The sequence below is a fragment of the Primulina tabacum genome, unplaced genomic scaffold, assembly GCF_025594145.1.
Source record: "Primulina tabacum isolate GXHZ01 unplaced genomic scaffold, ASM2559414v2 Contig456, whole genome shotgun sequence".
Classification (NCBI taxonomy): Eukaryota; Viridiplantae; Streptophyta; class Magnoliopsida; order Lamiales; family Gesneriaceae; genus Primulina; species Primulina tabacum.
The window spans coordinates 9,250-29,510 of record NW_027459755.1 but is presented as its reverse complement, the minus strand read 5'-3'; positions in this window follow the sequence as shown (position 1 = coordinate 29,510).

Sequence of the window (20,261 nt, the reverse complement as noted above, 5' to 3'; positions counted from 1 at the left end):
ATCATAATAATAAATTACAAAATCCATAGGTTCTATGAAAAAATATACAAATGTCAATAAAAGTCATGCAAAATAAATCTACAATATTCTGTTAAAATCTTTAAAAATCTGTGAGATTCTGCAATATTAAGTAGAAATCTATCAACTCCACAGAAGTCTGTTATTTAAAAAAATCAGCAAATCTCTGCAACGAATACACCTCATGAGAGTAGACTAATACCCATGCAAGTTCATAACAGAATATACTGGAAATCGAACTACCACATGCTTCTCAAGTTCATTCTCCTTTGTTCATGCAAGACCCTGCACATGGTGATACCTCTTTTGACTATCCAAACAAATATAATATGAAAATACTGCATCAATCTCTGTTCCATTTATAGAAAGTGATCTCCAGTCTTCGAGCAGATCAGATGGCTTCAAATTTGGATCTTAGGTTGTTCAATACCAAAATCAATTCTGAAATCGGTGAAGTACTCAGAGTTTTCAATGACCATTTTGGACAAGTGGAATGTATTAAGATAACTCAAATTCTTTATGTTGTTGATATTACACTCCGAATTTACCACGCCCGAGCTGCCTTGTCTATGCAAATTGAAGTTTTTGGCATCCAACTAAGTAGAAGTGGTCAATTTTCTTCAGCCTTGAAAAAGTGATGCCAAAAAGAGGAAAAAACCCAAGGATCCAGAAAAATCGAAGATAAAGACAAGTCATCTGCTATGCCTTCCTCTTGTTAGCACAAGAAAACACCTGGTAGTGGTGGTCATGGCAGTTCGGGCAGTGGTCATGGTAATTCAAGCAGTGGATTAGAACAAGCCATTCTTTGCATGAACTATTCAGAAGATAGAATTTAATTGATTTATGAATAGAATTTAATTGATTTATGAACCTTTTGTTTATGAACTGTTTTTTATTAACTCCTAATACATTTTAGTTCATATATGAAAGTTTGGTTTCTTTTTAATACCTGCATTTCTGCTCGGTTTTGACATGACCAAAAAGTGATAAATTGTTAAGATAAGATTTGAAGTTAACTTTTTGTGATTATGAACTGAATTGAACTGATCTGGCTTAATAGAACTAATAAACGCATATCTCTCAAAGAACTTATATTATCATAAGTATTAAAATGATATGATGATCCCTATCAAGAACTTATCTGATAAGCTTACAAACATAATGGTAATGATCTGAACTGAGCCAAATTATTTTGTGCTTACCATCAGCTTATCTAAAGACATTCTCTGAGTGAAACATTCAATTATATTTTGAGCTTTTTTTATTTGATCAACAAGGACATACATTCTCTCTCCGTATTAACGGAATAAAATATTTTTTTTGTTTCATCCAGCTAGTGTCCAAAAGAATTTAATTGTCAAGTACTATACTTGGAAAAATAACAAAAACATGTGGCACTCTCTGAAATATTGTTGGGCATCCGGTACATTTATAAGTACCATTCATATTTATTGATGTTGTGACCATTATCTATATAAGGGAATGCATTAGAAATTTTCACAAGAATTTTTTGCATCTCTGAATTTTGCACGCTATCCAGCACTTCTGAATCTATATCAGCGTCTCTTAAAAACTTATTTCAAGATGATTTACAAAAGCTAAAAAATTGTATCAGATTGTTTTAAGGATCATTAAGTGCACCTTTTTTCTCACTTATCATTTACTTACACGAGCTATAGTTTACTGTGATAATTATCATAACTACCTGAAAAATGTTTATGAATAGATTGAGTTGTTTGAATATTGTCGGGACTTTCAGCTCAATATGGTTGGTGAACTAAGCAGAAGTGGATTTGTACAAAAAGTTGTAATGGTCAAATCTTTTTGTGAAATCCCTACGAAAACAGAAGAAAAAAAGACGTAGAAAATTTGTCTGCGAACATCCATAAACAAACTTTTGTTTATTTTTACTTTTAATCATTTATTTACTTGGTGTGATCATATTTGCGTATCTTTTTCACTTTATACATAGAGTTGTTTTCGCACTTATCTATTAGTTTCTTTACATACTTAATTTGATCGGAAAATTCACATGAGATGCTTACATTGCTTAAGTTTGCAAAATCTATTTGTTTATTTTAAGGAGTTTATTCACTCTTTTTTAAAATCATTTTCGATCCTAACAAAAGTTATTTTCCTAAATTTTTTGTACGAAATATAAATCAAGAAAATGAATATTAATCCATTAAATTTAAATCAATGGTTTATATATTTCTTTGATCCATGTCCGAAGATATGTATCAAGAAAAAAGATAATGGTTTTGCATCTGTTGAACTTCAGAACTTCAATATTGTAAGAAATAGTGTTCGACAGATGTGGTTAAGTATATCAACCGTAGTGTAAAATTGTAAATTTGTATTTTATCAGATTTAAGTGTTGTGTCAAATGTTACAACATTTAAGACAACATGCAGCAGAATATTATATTTTGTAACACAAATTCACTTTAAATAAATAGATGGACAAATTTAATTTGTACAAGTATAAATATTTGTGCGGTGCCTTATGGCAAAAATTAATCACTAGAAAACCAAACCCTTTAACCGACAATAATAAAACATCAACTAAGAAAGCAAAAAACGTGATGCCAAAAGAGGAGCCACGAAAATGCTCTTCAGCCAACTTCGTTACGGATGTTGTCTGCAGATGTCCCCAACATTCAAGGCAACACGCGATCACCACTCTTCAAAATAGCACGATCCTTGATGACTTATTTCTCTGATATTCACGACGTGCACAAGTGCGTATATGTATGTTTGTGAGGGAAGAAGCCTTTTACCAATGTTCTTGATCTCTTATTTATATGTGTAGACTTTTTCTCTTCAAGAAAACCTATTGCACAAGGAAAGTAAGAGTTTAATTAGAAATAAACTCTTAATATCATATTTCATTAAATCATTATCATAAATAGCATATCTAAAATATATATGCTTAATTATCTCATTATCTTAGAAAGGAAAAATCTCACAAGATATTATCTGAAATCAAATTAACAAGGAAAAACTAATATTAGGAAAATCATTTAAATCTTAGGAATTAAATCAATTAAATTCGGAATCATTATTTCCCTTCAAATAGGAATGGTCTCACATGGATATTATAAAAAATCATATTCAGGAGTATTTATATTTATTTCCCAGGTTAATTCAAGAGTGTTTTAGTCCATTCCCACATTTGTGCATGCCCATTGGCTAAAAAATAATTATTTATGTTATAATTGGTTTCATAATAGTATTTTTTTTATTCTAAGTTTAGATGGTCGATAATAGATTTAAGTTTGTTATGATCGGAAGATTGATTAGAGAGAAGTAAATAAATAATCTCAATGAAATCTTTAAATAATTCGGTTGGATTTGCAACACTTGAATTTTAATTATTTTTAGTTGTGTTTCAATGAACCAGCGGTACTATAACTGAGCGAAAATAGACTCATTGAATTGGTTTAAACAATATAAACGGTTTGGCTCGAAAACAATTAGTCTAGCTAAACTGAAATAAAATGTACAACATAATTTTTTTATGGATGCTAAGAGATTGAATAACTCTTACGCCATCTTTTCTTTCATTTCCGAAAGGATATCACTAGAAAACTTTTGTTGATTACAAATACTTTGCAACAACCTAATTCATCAGGACTAATATCTGGCCACAAAAACTCCTAGCTAACTCAAGGCCTAAATAATTTGATCAGTAAGATTCTTACTGTCAGTTATATGTATTTTTTAACAAAATAAACTTAGCACAATTGATCCTTAATGATTTGATATAAACATTAAGTATGTGTTTCACAATATGCTTAATCAGTTAGGCTCTAAAAACATAATATACAAGATGTACAAGGCTCGTGTAAAGAATGTAGAGTCTGAAACTCCATGCAACTGATCTATTTATAGACAAAGATGTAACAGTAGAATTTTTTTAATCGAATACCCTTTCAGATATAATAATAATTGCGCCACATCGTCCTTTTGGACAAGGTTCACTCTTGTAGTGCGCATGAAATCTTACACTTAACGCTGTGTTTGGTTTGCCGAATTAAGTAGGATATATTATTTTATCACACTTTATCTAATGTTTGGTACGATTTTTATTTAACGAACTCAATTCCTCCTATGAATGATTAGGTTGTATTAGGTGTGATTAAATAATAACTTCTTCCCTCCTAGGATTATTTATCCTTCCTCTTATCCCTACCCTCTTTCCAATTTTTCCCTTTCTCTTTCACCAACGCCGGACCACCTCCGCCGCGGGACCGCCGTCGCGCCACCGCCGGACCACCTTCGGACACCGCCGACCGCCGTCGGACTACCTCCATTGCTGGGCCGCCGCCGACCTCCTCCGGCCGCCTAACGCCGTGGGAATGCTTCCCAAAGCCGGCCGCCGCCGATCGTCGGACCACCGCCTTTGACGCCGGTCGTCAGACCACCTCCGTTGCCAGGCCGTCGCCGGAGTAAAGAAGAAAAAATAAAGAAAAGGGCAATTTCGTCATTTCATCATAAAATTCAAAATTATCCCACAATTAAAAATCGTACCAAACATAATACTATTTTACATCATATATTACATTTCTATCACAATCATTTTTATTATCATTTACATACTAATCATTAGTTTATTTTATCCTCCTATCAAACGCAGCCTTAACGAATTAAAAAAATGTTATGGCATGGAGGATATTCATATGATGCTTCCAGTTAGGCTCTTATCCTCAAAACAAAAATTTTGGAAAATCTTCAGAGAATGTTCTTCGAAATTCCTAATTGATTCAGCATGATAGAGAAATTAGTAGACTTGTGAACCAGTAACCTTTGATATTCGATTGAGTTCAAGTAATCAGTTACGCTTGAGTTCAGTTCCCTTAATGTTCAGCCAGGCTTGGGAAAATGTTTACACGTGAATATTTAGTTTTTCCTTATGAATTCAGTCCTTCTAGCTCTTTTAAATGTTCATGTTAACTCAAGAACTTTTTGGTTAAATCACCAAAACTTAATTGGCCCAACAATTTCTCTCATTTTTATGATGAAAAAATTATGCTCAATAAATACGAAAAATTGAGTTCATATAAAAGCAATTTAATTAGAAGAAGTACAACGACGTTCCTACTAAACTAAAACTGAAATTTTCAACAAAACTGAACTAAGCTCTATCTCTTGTGATGCTCTCTATGAGATCTTGAATGTTTTCTTGAATCAGGTGAAGGCTTGCTTGATTCTGATGGTGGCTTGCTTGATTCAGAGGGCTTCCTAGAATCAGAACGCCTGGAAGGTTCTCTTTTCTGAGCAAATTCTCCGAAATATCTTTTTCTCACTTGTTGCTTCCCATTTTTCTGTCAGCATTGGGGGACTTCAAAATATCAAGGACAACAGTAAGTTGGGTACTTTCTGGTTTAATTCGATGCCACCTAAGGGGGCACTGCCCCTTTCCAATTATTTTTTGCCACGTGTCAATTAATTTTTATTATTATTTAACAAAAAAACTCAACCATGGTTGTGTTTTTCAAATATTTGCTATTCTCTCAACCTCAGCCGTGGTTTTTTCATTTCGGAAATTTCAAAACCTCTCTCTCCCCGTATTCTCTCTCAAAACCTCTTTCAAAAACCTCGGAGTCCACCGTTCCTCTTTTACAGCACGGAAACGAGCTCCTCTAATTGAATCAGGCAAGATGAGGCTTTTCCTCGCCACTGTACATTTGTTTTTATATAATGGAGATATTTGTGTTTGTTTCAAGAAATGTGAGATTTGTTTCTTGTTATTTCTGTGAAATTGAAGATAATGGCTCGAAAATTTTCATTTCTCCGAAATTGTATGTTAAAGATATAAGGTGAACCGAAAAACTCACTGAAAATATGGAAACCAACTCCCAAGTCTAAACTCTTTGTGTGTGTGTGTGTGCGGTATGAGAGTGTATATCTGTGTGTGTGTATGTGCAGTATGAGAGTGTATATCTGTAACAAGTCTCTCAAGTCTAGACTCTTTGTGTGTGTGTATGTGCGGTATGAGAGTCTATATCTGTAAAACAATAAAATAATTTGATTGTAACATGTGTGTATTCTTATATACATGTTTCTGCAAAAAAATTTTGTGTATCGATTGGAGGTGCTTGTTTTACTTAAATTGATGCTTGATTGGAGGTGCTCGTTTTACTTAAATTTGATTGCTCACACTTCATTAAGTCTCACTGTTTCAATTTGCAGGTTATTATCAATCCATTTATTTGCTTAATTATTGACATATTTCCTTTTTAATTTTATCTACTGTATTATTTTCCGCTGCAGCCATCAGGTCCTTGATGCAATGAAGGATTCAACATTCTGCCCAATACTTATTCTGAAGATTTATTTATAAGATGTTCATTATATAAGATCTTATATGTATGTAGTGACTCTCTATTTTTTTGTTGCAGTAAAAAAAAACCCTTTGGCATACCATTATTTTAGTTTATGGTGAGCGCCTTTGTTATTTTAAATTTTTTTCTGTTAATTATATTAATTATTTAGTGTAAACTTTTTAATGTTCTTTATTTCTTCTTGTGATATAGGGGAAAACATATGTAGTTTTCATTGGGCGTAAACCTGGTGTATATGAGACTTGGGAAGAGGCACAAAAACAAGTTAATAAATTTAGCGGTGCGTCTCACATGTCATTTTCTTCTAGGGATGATGCATTAAAAGCTTTTGGTTCTTATATGGACAATCAAGTTGCAGCTTCTTCCTCTATTCCTAGTGTTGAAGGAACGTCGTACGTACCTTCTAGTGCAAGTGCAAATGCAAGGGCAAGTGTCACTCAAGCTGAAAAAATAGTTAAATTGGAAGTTGCACTTGCAAATTTAGTAGAGATGACGGAGGAGATAAAAAAACAAATTGAATCTCTGAAAATTAATAGTGATGATTAGATATTTTTTTGTCAATACATTCTCCCATTTACATTAACCTTACAACTACTAGGATGGTTGTGTTTTTCTTCTATATACTATATGGGGAAATCCCGATGTTATTTTCTCACTAAAATGTTTGTTCTCTTGCCTCTGATATTGATTTATGTGATGAAATTACCACATGTTTGATTCTAAAATTTAGCTCCAATCAAAAGTCCAATCAGTTGGAGATGGGGTCAACGGATGAAGGTCTCAACTTTCATTTTGTTTAATACATTGCTAAACTTTTGTAGAGTTGTGAATTGGATTTGAACCTTTTTTTTATTAGCTGGAAATAGTTGGAAGAGTTGTGAATTGGATTTGTACCTTTCAAGCATCAATGCTAGTCACGGACACATATCAACAACTTCAAAAGCATTATAGCATTCTAACTGATCATGGATTTGAATTTAAATAGAAATTTCAAGTTTGACGTTCGAGTTGCAAAATATGCCTTACCCAGATCATAGCCGCCGTCCCGTTCTTGCTTAACATTTTCGAAGGCTACAAACATTTTCTTTTGGTATCATATTCTCTTAATCTATCTAGCTTCACACCACCAAGATGGAAAAACAATGAAAAGGTGTTTCAATACTTGTACCATTAATGAAAATCAAAAAAATATGGTCTAACAAGCAATCTTGATCACAAGCATAAACAAACTTTGTAGAATACAAAACACACCAAAATTCTGCATAAATACTAAGAAACGTTGTCTTGGTGGGCAATTACACTACTGAAACTTTGTGCAAGCACAAAGGGTCTTCCTTCAATTACCACGTCCCTGAATAATATTAAAACATTAATTAAAAACAATTTATAAAAAAGTTAAAAAAAATTTAGACAAAATTCCTTACTTGTGATGAATGAGGACCCCCAAACTTATAAGGAAATAAATTTATTTGATCACCTAAATAGATGCTTGCATTACCCTCCTGTATCTTAAATAGAAAAATATATATAACATATAAACATATTTTTTTTCAATAATGCATGTTTTTATTTCAAAAAAAAATTACCATTATATTTGGCGACTGAATAAAATGTTGAGTGTGTCCGAATGTGGAAGGAAATTGCGATATTGTGAAATTTGAGTGTTGTTGTGATGAAATTTCATTGCTCATTTCTCGTGTGTTGGTGGTTTTTTGTGAACTTTGTCCCTTCTTTTTTGCTCCTTTAGCACCTAGCAAGTCAAACAAAGTAACAACAATTAATTCAAGTCAAACACAGTATGCAAAGTTACAACAATTAATTCAATTGAATTACATACTCGATCATATGAAAACTTAATTCAATAGATGTCGAAGCCCGAAAATCCTTGCTTGAAAATTTGCGGAAAATTAAAAATTTTTCTTTAATAATAAATGGAGTGCCTCAACCATAAAATCAACTGATGAATCAAGTTCAATGTTTTAAAAAAATATAGCAGCGGAAGAAAATAAAGTTTGCCAAAAATAACAATTCAAAGAATGTCAAATAACTGGTAAAAATGTTTGAGCATAAAATGGAAGGTGCTGAAACTGAGGTCCTCGGGTGCCACTAGTGCCGACCCAAGCTGGCTCATTGGTCCCCGCCCTCGGCCCTGGCCTCAACAGTACCTACAACAATCAAGTCTAGTGAGCCTAAAGACTCAGCATGCAAATATCGTAGGTAACGAGTAAATACTGAAGTAAAATGTGCATGGGATAACATATCATGTCATGAGGCATACTGAAAATAACTTGTACTGAGCAATTATAATACGTGCATAACTGAACTGAAATCATAGTAAAAATGTTTGCTCCTTGGAGCCCTGTGCTGAAATAACTGGTAAAAATTTTCTGTTGAGATTGTGGTCTACGCCTGTGGCCTCTGCACTGAACTGAACTGATCGGTAACTGGCTACCGGGGAGTATAAAACTGAACTGAGCTGGCCGGTCACTGGCGACCGGGTGGTACCAAACTGAACTGATCGGTCACTGGCGACCGTATAAAATAATGCTCCCATAATAGTGAATTGACCACAAGCCATATCGCATAAATCTCAAAAATAAGTATTTTTTATTTTTCATGCACGTAATATAATTAACTGGCATAATGAAAAAAAATCCTGTAATTTTACCAACTGGATTGGATTGGATCGTCCCCAGGCTCGCTGCAACCTAACTGTCATGAAAAATATGCAATAGCTTAAACTTGACCAACCATGCAATTTACGTTTGAAAATGCGACAATTACGTCTACCGACTTCGTATTTAATCATGACTCCGAACCAACCCGAACCAACACTGAACCGACGTATAGTCATGATTAAAATACGCTTAAAATTATGAACTAATGCTCCTAAAATGATGAGGGTCGAAATCTAGGTGAAATGGAGGCCAAAACAAGAAACGCTCTTTCGAGAGTCAATTTGGCACATCGTACCGTAAATTCTCGTACGAGCCATCCAAGGCCACAGGCTAAAAGCCAACCAAGAACTCAAACGAGCCTCCGAACCGACACAGCAACTTGCTGTAAATTTCCAGCAGCTGCAACCTTGCTTGCATCGCGTCGTTTGCGAGACTTTTGGCCATTGGGGCTTGAACCACCGACCAAAGCCTCTCCACAACGTCCCAAAGAATGATTTGAACCATGGCTAAGGGCCCTAGGCCAGCCACAATTCGCCTCATTCCAGCAACCACCCGAAAGTTCTTACCGAGGGCCCTCATGCGTGCGTGTGTAGTGTTTTGTTTTGATTGCTGTCTCGTGTCGTTCCAGTGGCCATTTGATTGACCATGGCACGATCTAGACATCTAGGGCATGGTATGAACCGTGGCTAAGGGCCATAGGCCAACCAAGATCCACACCAAACCAACCAACTCGAAGTACATGTGCTGTCAAAACCGAAGGGGCCGAGAGGGGAGGGGGCTGTTCTTGATGTTTTATGTAAAAACCGATGAGCCATGGACCATGCCACCAAAAAGGCGACTTAGTCACGTCTTAGACATGCTAGGGGAGTGATCCAACCAGGGCTATAGGCCCCTAGGGCAGCCATGATCAGATCCTTACCCTTGGACAACAAAACTGAATTTTCGAACACAACTCTGCACCTATGGGGAGCTTGCTGTGATTTCGGTTTTTCCAGCAAGCATGGGGACTGAATGAATGGACCAACATGGTCCTAATGCATCCTATTACATGTCTAGGAGCCGCCTTGGGAGCCTGGAGTCGAGCCATCCACCTGAAACATCAAAACAAGAGAACCCGTGAAGCTTGTCATGGAAACCGAAAATCTGCATGTTATATTTTTCTGAAATTTCTTGGTGTGTTTCGGTTTATGGCCAAAGAAATCATGATCATGCAATGAAAATAATTGATAATAGGACTTGATTGAGGTTTGAAAGAATCTAGACATGCCTTGGTTTTCGTTTGAAATAAAAACGAAAAGAATACGACGACTCGGCGCGGAGGAGGTGGAGCGCTTCTCTCCTTTTCTTTTCTTTCTCTCGACTTTCACTCTTGTTCTAGGCTATGAGGGTCACGATTTTTCTACTCTATAAGCTCTGAATTTCGGTCATGGGGGAGGGAGAATGATGGTTAGGAGAGTGAGGAAAGTGGGTGCAAGATATAGGGGATAACTCAAGACCAAGTCTTCACCTTTTGAATTTTGAATTCTAGTTTGATATCAAATGATTTGTTGGTGCATGTTGGGGTGAGGTGACCGATCAATTACCATCTAGACTAGGTGAGGATAAGGTTGATCATTAATTAAATGGTGCTCCCAAAAATAAAAGAATTATCATACTAATTAAATACAAAGAAAGGGTCAAAGGTGTTGAGTTGGCATATCAATGCTTAATCATCTAAGGGGCCGAAAATTCATCTAATAAATGGAAGGAAAAATGTTTTCTAGCTAGTAAATTTATAACCCTTAAAAGTCTCACTAATCCTTAATTAATTTAGTGAATTAATCCCTTAATTAAGTAACTTAAATGAGCTTATTTCTTAATCACCTCAAGTAATTAAATTAAATCCTCAAAACATTCTTTTTAACTTAAATGAACTTACTTGCTAGCTAAATTAACTTCTGGAAATATTTCTCGAATCTTAAATTCTATCTCAAAGCTCCAACTCCAGTCTGGCCTCACTGAAATAACTGAAAAATCAAACTACTGCAATGAAATAATAAAATAATTAACTTCAAAGAAATGCATTAAAATAATCATGCAATGAAGTCAATTAAATTTTAAAAATCTAGAATTATGCATGGCTTATACGTAGACTGATTTACGGGTTCTACAATCCTTCCCCCCTTAAAAAAAATTTCGTCCTCGAAATTAGAACTCACCGAATAACTCGGGGTATCGATCTCTCATCTCCGGCTCAGACTCCCACGTAGCTTCCTCCTCTGAATGGTTGAACCATTTGACTTTAACTCGCTTAACCAACTTGTTCCGAAGTTTCTTCTCCTGCCGGTCTAGGATCTGCACTGGTCTCTCCTCATAAGACAGGTTCGGAGTAAGTTGCAACGGCTCAAAGTTCAGCACATGCGAAGGGTTCGCCATGTACTTCCTCAGCATGGATACGTGAAAGACATTGTGTACTCCGGCCAGATTCGGCGGAAGAGCCACACGATAAGCTAGTGTCCCAAATCTGTCGAGGATCTCAAACAGTCCAATGAATCTCGGACTGAGCTTCCCTTTCTTCCCAAATCTCATGACACCCTTCATAGGTGCCACTTTCACAAATACATGATCGCCCACTGCAAACTCTAAATCTCTCCTCCGCTGATCGGCATAACTCTTCTGTCGGCTCTGAGCAGTCCTCATCCTATCACGGATCCTGACTACTACATCTGCTGCCTGCTGAACAATCTCTGGACCCAACTCTGCTCTCTTTCCTACTTCATCCCAATGAACAGGAGATCTGCACTTGCGGCCATACAGTGCTTCATACGGAGCCATACCTATAGACGACTGGAAGCTGTTGTTATAGGAGAACTCAACCAATGGTAAGTTCGACTCCCAACTCCCTGAGAAATCAATGACGCAAGCGCGAAGAAGATCCTCCAAAATCTGAATAACTCGCTCCGACTGCCCATCTATCTGCGGATGGAAAGCTGTGCTAAACAGCAACTTCGTACCCAAAGTCGAATGCAAACTCTTCCAAAACGAGGAAGTAAATCTGGGATCTCTGTCAAATACGATCGAAACTGGAATACCATGGAGTCGGACTATCTCTCGGATATACAGCTCTGCATTTTGAACCATGGTGAAAGTCGTCTTAACAGGCAAGAAGTACGCTGATTTGGTAAGACGATCTACAATCACCCAGATAGCATTCGATCCTCTGGCTGACCTCGGCAATCCGGTCACAAAGTCCATGGTAACATTCTCCCACTTCCACTCGGGAATAGGGAGAGGCTTGAGCAAACCTGCTGGTCTCTGATGCTCGGCCTTCACTAACTGGCAGGCCAGACACTCGAACACAAAACGTCTGATGTCCTTCTTCATACCAGGCCACCAATACAATAGCTGCAGATCTTTGTACATCTTCGTACTCCCAGGGTGAATGGAGTACGGGGACATATGGGCCTCTGACAAGATGTCTGCTCGGATGGAATCACTGCTAGGAACCCATATCCTGTCTTGGTATCTCACAATACCATCACTGACTGAATACAAGACACTGCCCTTGGCTTCATCTCTCTTCTTCCACTGTGCCAATTGCTCATCTGCTGACTGACCACTGCGAATACGGTCCATAAGGGAAGACTGAATAGTCAAGGTAGATAAACGAGGAACTCTACCTCGATGATAAGTCTCAAGATCAAACCTCTGCATCTCAGTCTGAAGAGGTTTCTGAATCGTCAAATGAGCCATCACTGCGACTTTTCTGCTCAATGCATCCGCAACTACATTAGCTTTACCCGGGTGGTAGCTAATGTCACAATCGTAGTCTTTCACAAGCTCCAACCAACGCCTCTGACGCATGTTCAGCTCCTTCTGCGTAAAGAAATACTTGAGGCTCTTGTGGTCGGTAAAGATCTGGCACTTCTCTCCATACAGATAATGCCTCCAAATCTTTAAGGCAAAAACTACGGCGGCCAACTCTAGATCATGGGTAGGGTAGTTCTTCTCATTAGTCTTCAACTGTCTAGAAGCATAAGCTATCACCTTCCCATGCTGCATCAATACTGCGCCAAGACCGAGTTTCGAAGCATCGGTACACAGAACAAACTCACCGGACCCTGACGGCACGGCCAAAACTGGTGCTGAGGTAAGAGCTTGCTTCAAAGTATCGAAGCTCTTCTGACACTCCTCGCTCCAAACAAATTTCACATTTTTCTTGGTCAGTGCTGTGAGTGGAACTGCAATCGAAGAGAATCCCTTAATGAACTTCCGATAATATCCTGCTAAGCCAAGAAAACTGCGGATCTCTGATGCATTCTGAGGCACAACCCAATCTCTGACTGCTGCAACTTTCATTGGGTCTACCTCAATGCCACTGCTGGAAACAATGTGGCCTAAGAACGCCACCTTCTCTAACCAGAATTCGCATTTATTGAACTTTGCGAATAATTTGTGCTTCTGCAATGTCTGCAACAATGTGGTCTGGACTGCCACACTTAAAACACTTTCCTGAGCCAGACATACATGCTCCAGGATGGCGGCGTGAGCACTTGGGACAGACTGGGTGCTCATAAGTCCTCGGGGCTGGGCGTCCCCGCTGCTGCTGGCCTCTGTTTCTAGGCGGTCCATGAAAAGGCCTCTTGTTCTGCTGCTGATGCTGATGAGGAGGAGGGCGGTGTGGTACCTGGACTGGGCGCTTGCCCTGGCGATCCCTCTCGATATCCCGCAGATCCTGCTCTGCGGCTAGGGCTTTGGAGACAGCAATCTCATAAGTAGCAGGGTCAGACACCCTAACATGCCGGCGCAAGATCGGTCGTAGACCCACCAGGAAATGCATCAACTTGGCTTTGGCATCATTCGCGATCAGGGGCACAAAATGACAGCCCCTCTCGAACTTACGGATGAACTCCGTAACCATCATGTCTCCCTGTCTCAGGCTCATGAACTCAGTGGTCAACCTGGTGCGCACTTCCTCGGCAAAATATTTTGAGTAGAAAACCTCCGTGAAGCGTGTCCATGACAGTGTAGCCAAGGTCAGGGCTACTGACGCTCCTTCCCACCATAAGCGGGCATCTCCACTGAACAGATAGGTGGCACAACGGACTCGGTCTGCGTCTCCCAGCTCCATGAACTCGAAGATAACCTCGAGGGATTTTATCCATCCCTCGGCAATCATGGGGTCAGACGTCCCAGAAAACTCCTTTGGACGAATCTTCATGAATCGCTCGTAAACAGCCTCTGGCCTTGTCGGCCTAGTCACCACAGCATTGTTCCCCGCAAACTGTGCGAAGAACTGTGTCATCCCAGCTAGCATCTGGGCACTCATGTCAGGTGGGGGCGGTGGTGAAGGTGGAGGAGGAGGAGGTGTCTGCCTCTCTTGTCTCTGATCGTCATCGTCCTCGCGACGGTGCTCGCCACTACCTCTCGGGCGTCCTACTTGACGTCTAGGGAGCATACTGTTCCAACATAACTCATACGTAACTAACATGCATAATTCCATAATTTATTTTAAATGAACACTGAAATGCTGAAAATCTGGTCGAAATTATTTCATGGAAGCATGCTGACAAAATAATTCATTCTTTAAATAAAATGCTGAAATGTAAAACTTACAGACCGAAGGCGTGGCTTCGTGAGCTTCTCGTGGTCAGTAGTAGTGTAATCCTATACAGAACCACCGCTCTGATACCAACTCAAGAAGCCCGAAAATCCTTGCTTGAAAATTTGCGGAAAATTAAAAATTTTTCTTTAATAATAAATGGAGTGCCTCAACCATAAAATCAACTGATGAATCAAATTCAATGTTTTAAAAAAATATAGCAGCGGAAGAAAATAAAGTTTGCCAAAAATAACAATTCAAAGAATGTCAAATAACTGGTAAAAATGTTTGAGCATAAAATGGCAGGTTCTGAAACTGAGGTCCTCGGGTGCCACTACTGCCGACCCAAGCTGGCTCACTGGTCCCCGCCCTCGGCCCTGGCCTCAACAGTACCTACAACAATCAAGTCTAGTGATCCTAAAGACTCAGCATGCAAATATCGTAGGTAACGAGTAAATACTGAAGTAAAATGTGCATGGGATAAAATATCATGTCATGAGGCATACTGAAAATAACTTGTACTGAGCAATTATAATACGTGCATAACTGAACTGAAATCATAGTAAAAATGTTTGCTCCTTGGAGCCCTGTACTGAAATAACTGGTAAAAATTTTCTGTTGAGATTATGGTCTACGCCTGTGGCCTCTACACTGGACTGAACTGATCGGTAACTGGCTACCGGGGAGTATAAAACTGAACTGAGCTGGCCGGTCACTGGCGACCGGGTGGTACCAAACTGAATTGATCGGTCACTGGCGACCGTATAAAATAATGCTCCCATAATAGTGAATTGACCACAAGCCATATCGCATAAATCTCAAAAATAAGTTTTTTCTATTTTTCATGCACGTAATATAATTAACTGGCATAATGAAGTAAAATGTGCATGGGATAAAATATCATGTCATGAGGCATACTGAAAATAACTTGTACTGAGCAATTATAATACGTGCATAACTGAACTGAAATCATAGTAAAAATATTTGCTCCTTGGAGCCCTGTACTGAAATAACTGGTAAAAATTTTCTGTTGAGATTATGGTCTACGCCTGTGGCCTCTGCACTGAACTGAACTGATCGGTAACTGGCTACCGGGGAGTATAAAACTGGACTGAGCTGGCCGGTCACTGGCGATCGGGTGGTACCAAACTGAACTGATCGGTCACTGGCGACCGTATAAAATAATGCTCCCATAATAGTGAATTGACCACAAGCCATATCGCATAAATCTCAAAAATAAGTATTTTCTATTTTTCATGCACGTAATATAATTAACTGGCATAATGAAAAAAAATCCTGTAATTTTACCAACTGGATTGGATTGGATCGTCCCCAGGCTCGCTGCAACCTAACTGTCATGAAAAATATGCAATAGCTTAAACTTGACCAACCATGCAATTTACGTTTGAAAATGCGACAATTACGTCTACCGACTTCGTATTTAATCATGACTCCGAACCAACCCGAACCAACACTGAACCGACGTATAGTCATGATTAAAATACGCTTAAAATTATGAACTAATGCTCCTAAAATGATGAGGGTCGAAATCTAGGTGAAATGGAGGCCAAAACAAGAAACGCTCTTTCGAGAGTCAATTTGGCACATCGCACCGTAAATTCTCGTACGACCACAAAAATGATCCGAATCACAAACGGTCAAAAACACGACCTTCCTAACTTGATGAGGCACTGTCCAGTTCAAGGCCACAGGCTAAAAGCCAACCAAGAACTCAAACGAGCCTCCGAACCGACACAGCAACTTGCTGTAAATTTCCAGCAGCTGCAACCTTGCTTGCATCGCGTCGTTTGCGAGACTTTTGGCCATTGGGGCTTGAACCACCGACCAAAGCCTCTCCACAACGTCCCAAGGAATGATTTGAACCATGGCTAAGGGCCTTAGGCCAGCCACAATTCGCCCCATTCCAGCAACCACCCGAAAGTTCTTACCGAGGGCCCTCATGCGTGCGTGTGTAGTGTTTTGTTTTTATTGCTGTCTCGTGTCGTTCCAGTGGCCATTTGATTGACCATGGCACGATCTAGACATCTAGGGGCATGGTATGAACCGTGGCTAAGGGCCATAGGCCAACCAAGATCCACACCAAACCAACCAACTCGAAGTACATGTGCTGTCAAAACCGAAGGGGCCGAGAGGGGAGGGGGCTGTTCTTGATGTTTTATGTAAAAACCGATGAGCCATGGACCAAGCCACCAAAAGGGTGACTTAGTCACGTCGTAGACATGCTAGGGGAGTGATCCAACCAGGGCTATAGGCCCCTAGGGCAGCCATGATCAGATCCTTACCCTTGGACAACTAAACTGAATTTTCGAACACAACTCTGCACCTATGGGGAGCTTGCTGTGATTTCGGTTTTTCCAGCAAGCATGGGGACTGAATGAATGGACCAACATGGTCCTAATGCATCCTATTATGTCTAGGAGCCGCCTTGGGAGCCTGGAGTCGAGCCATCTACCTGAAACGTCAAAACAAGAGAACCCGTGAAGCTTGTCATGGAAACCGAAAATCTGCATGTTATATTTTTCTGAAATTTCTTGGTGTGTTTCGGTTTATGGCCAAAGAAATCATGATCATGCAATGAAAATAATTGATAATAGGACTTGATTGAGGTTTGAAAGAATCTAGACATGCCTTGGTTTTCGTTTGAAATGAAAACGAAAAGAATACGACGACTCGGCGCGGAGGAGGTGGAGCGCTTCTCTCCTTTTCTTTTCTTGCTCTCGACTTTCACTCTTGTTCTAGGCTATGAGGGTCACGATTTTTCTACTCTATAAGCTCTGAATTTCGGTCATGGGGGAGGGAGAATGATGGTTAGGAGAGTGAGGGAAGTGGGTGCAAGATATAGGGGATAACTCAAGACCAAGTCTTCACCTTTTGAATTTTGAATTATAGTTTGATATCAAATGATTTGTTGGTGCATGTTGGGGTGAGGTGACCGATCAATTACCATCTAGACTAGGTGAGGATAAGGTTGATCATTAATTAAATGGTGCTCCCAAAATAAAAGAATTATCCTACTAATTAAATACAAAGAAAGGGTCAAAGGTGTTGAGTTGGCATATCAATGCTTAATCATCTAAGGGGCCGAAAATTCATCTAATAAATGGAAGGAAAAATGTTTTCTAGCTAGTAAATTTATAACCTTTAAAAGCCTCACTAATCCTTAATTAATTTAGTGAATTAATTCCTTAATTAAGTAACTTAAATGAGCTTATTTCTTAATCACCTCAAGTAATTAAATTAAATCCTCAAAACATACTTTTTAACTTAAATGAACTTACTTGCTAGCTAAATTAACTTCTGGAAATATTTTTCGAATCTTAAATTCTATCTCAAAGCTCCAACTCCAGTCCGGCCTCACTGAAATAACTGAAAAATCAAACTACTGCAATGAAATAATAAAATAATTAACTTCAAAGAAATGCATTAAAATAATCATGCAATGAAGTCAATTAAATTTTAAAAATCTAGAATTATGCATGGCTTATACGTAGACTGATTTACGGGTTCTACAATTTTTCATGAATACAGATCCTCTTGAGACTGGTTCATAATGATCAAACCATTCTCTCTGAGACGTCATGTGCCACGTCGCTCCTGAATCCATAATCCATGTGTCACAAAATTTGTATCTGCCTTCTGCAACAGTTGCTGCTTCGCTGAATAATATTTCACCACTGCCTGAAGTACTGGCCACATTTCCTTGAGAACTTTTATCGATACTCGTACACTCTTTCTTGAAGTGCCCTTTACCGCCACATTTAAAGCAGTAAATATTTTTCTTCTTACTTCTCGACTTTGATCTACCTCGCCTTTGGCTCCCACTGGAGTCACGGTCCATAAATCTTCCTATTATTATCGGCAAAGCCTCTGCCTGCTTCGAAGTTACCAACATGTCTTCCTTATTCTTGCGCCGGCTTTCTTCTCCGAGAACCGCAGTCAAGACATCGTCGAATTTTAGAAAGCCCATAAGAATATTGTTGGTTATGTTGATAAGTTGATCATATGAATCTGGTAGACTTTGAAGTAGAAGCTCCGCACGTTCATTTTCCCCTATTTTATGCCCCATGGAAGTCAGTTGGGCAAATAGAGTATTTAGTGTGTTGATATGGTCTGTCATTGATAAAGATTCCGCCATCCGAAGAGTATAAAGCCTTCTCTTTAGGAAAATTATGTTGTGTAGCGACTTGACCTCGTACATCTTTGTCAGAGTATCCCAGATAACTTTGGTTGTTTTTATCTCAGAGATACTTGATAAAACTTCGTCAGCTATAGCCAAGTGTAAATTGGCAACAGAATTATCATTCATCTCGTTCCACTTTCCATTATCTGTAATCTCCACCGGTCTATCTCAAATAGCCGCCAAGCAATTCTCATTTCTTAAAACTGCTTGTATCTTTATTTTCCACAGCATAAAATTGCTTCCGTAGAACTTTGCTATCTCGTACCTTCCCGCCATTATGCCTACAAAAATTTTAGTAGACCGGACAAAATAATCCCGCCTTAAATAAAAAAATCTCAAAAAATCTTTTTTTGATGTGGAAGATCAGTCTAGGCTGCAACCACAGAGCATACTCAGAATTTTAAGAAATTTTAAACCTGGCTCTGATACCACTTGTTGGTCCCACGTGCAGAATTTGAGATAATAAAATCCGAAAATAAAGAATAAACTTGACACCGAGATTTACGTGGAAAACCCCAAAAAATTATTAGGGTAAAAACCACGGGCAAGATGAAAAGAATTCCACTATAATATTTTGTGGTGTACAACTCACTCACTGTGTTTCCAATGAGAACACACACTCTCTTAATACTGGAGAACAAAACACCTCACAAATATTATAGAACTAAGCACTCAAATGCTTATAAGATGAGAGAAAACTCGAACAAGGGATGATTTCAGAATGAAAGGAGGAGCTCTATTTATAGAGCCCCTTGTCCGTGTGAACACGAATATAAAAACGCGTTTTCTCCTCTGAAAATTTCCAGCCAACCACACGTTTTCTCATTTATTCCCACGTGACTTTTCCTCAGACAATTCTGCCAACCTTGGTTTGAAAAGTCTTTGCCGACAAAAACATGATTTTGGAATCAAATAACACAAGTTTAAAGCACATAGGCATGTGGTTACGAAAATTTCAACTTGTGTGCTATGTTTTTCCTTAAAAATTATGCATAAAACAATTAATATGGTGTGATGAAGAGTAAAAGGAGAATATGGCATGTCTTTGCGTATTTAACGCACGATTTTACGTTAACGATTGAAGAACGACGACGAGTAAACGACGGCTTGAAAATCCTTGAAACTTTTGATGCTTTTTCCTTCAACTTTTGTGTGTGTGTCTCGCTCCATATCTCCTTTTAGAAGTAAAAGAGTTCGCTCGAAAGCAATGATGCTTGTCCCAACAATTTCATAAAAGAAGGTCTCTCAAGTGTCCCGGTGAATGCAACATTCGTGGACAAGTTCCCTTAGTCGGTGCTGCTTGAGTCGCTCTTGCCTCTTTTGCACCTTCTTTCAGAGAACAATGGCTCCCAATCGGGGGTACACCGCCAAGCTGCTAAGATCACCGGAGCGGGTAATGGGATTTTTCTTACCCTGGATTCAAGCCAGTAAGCAGGG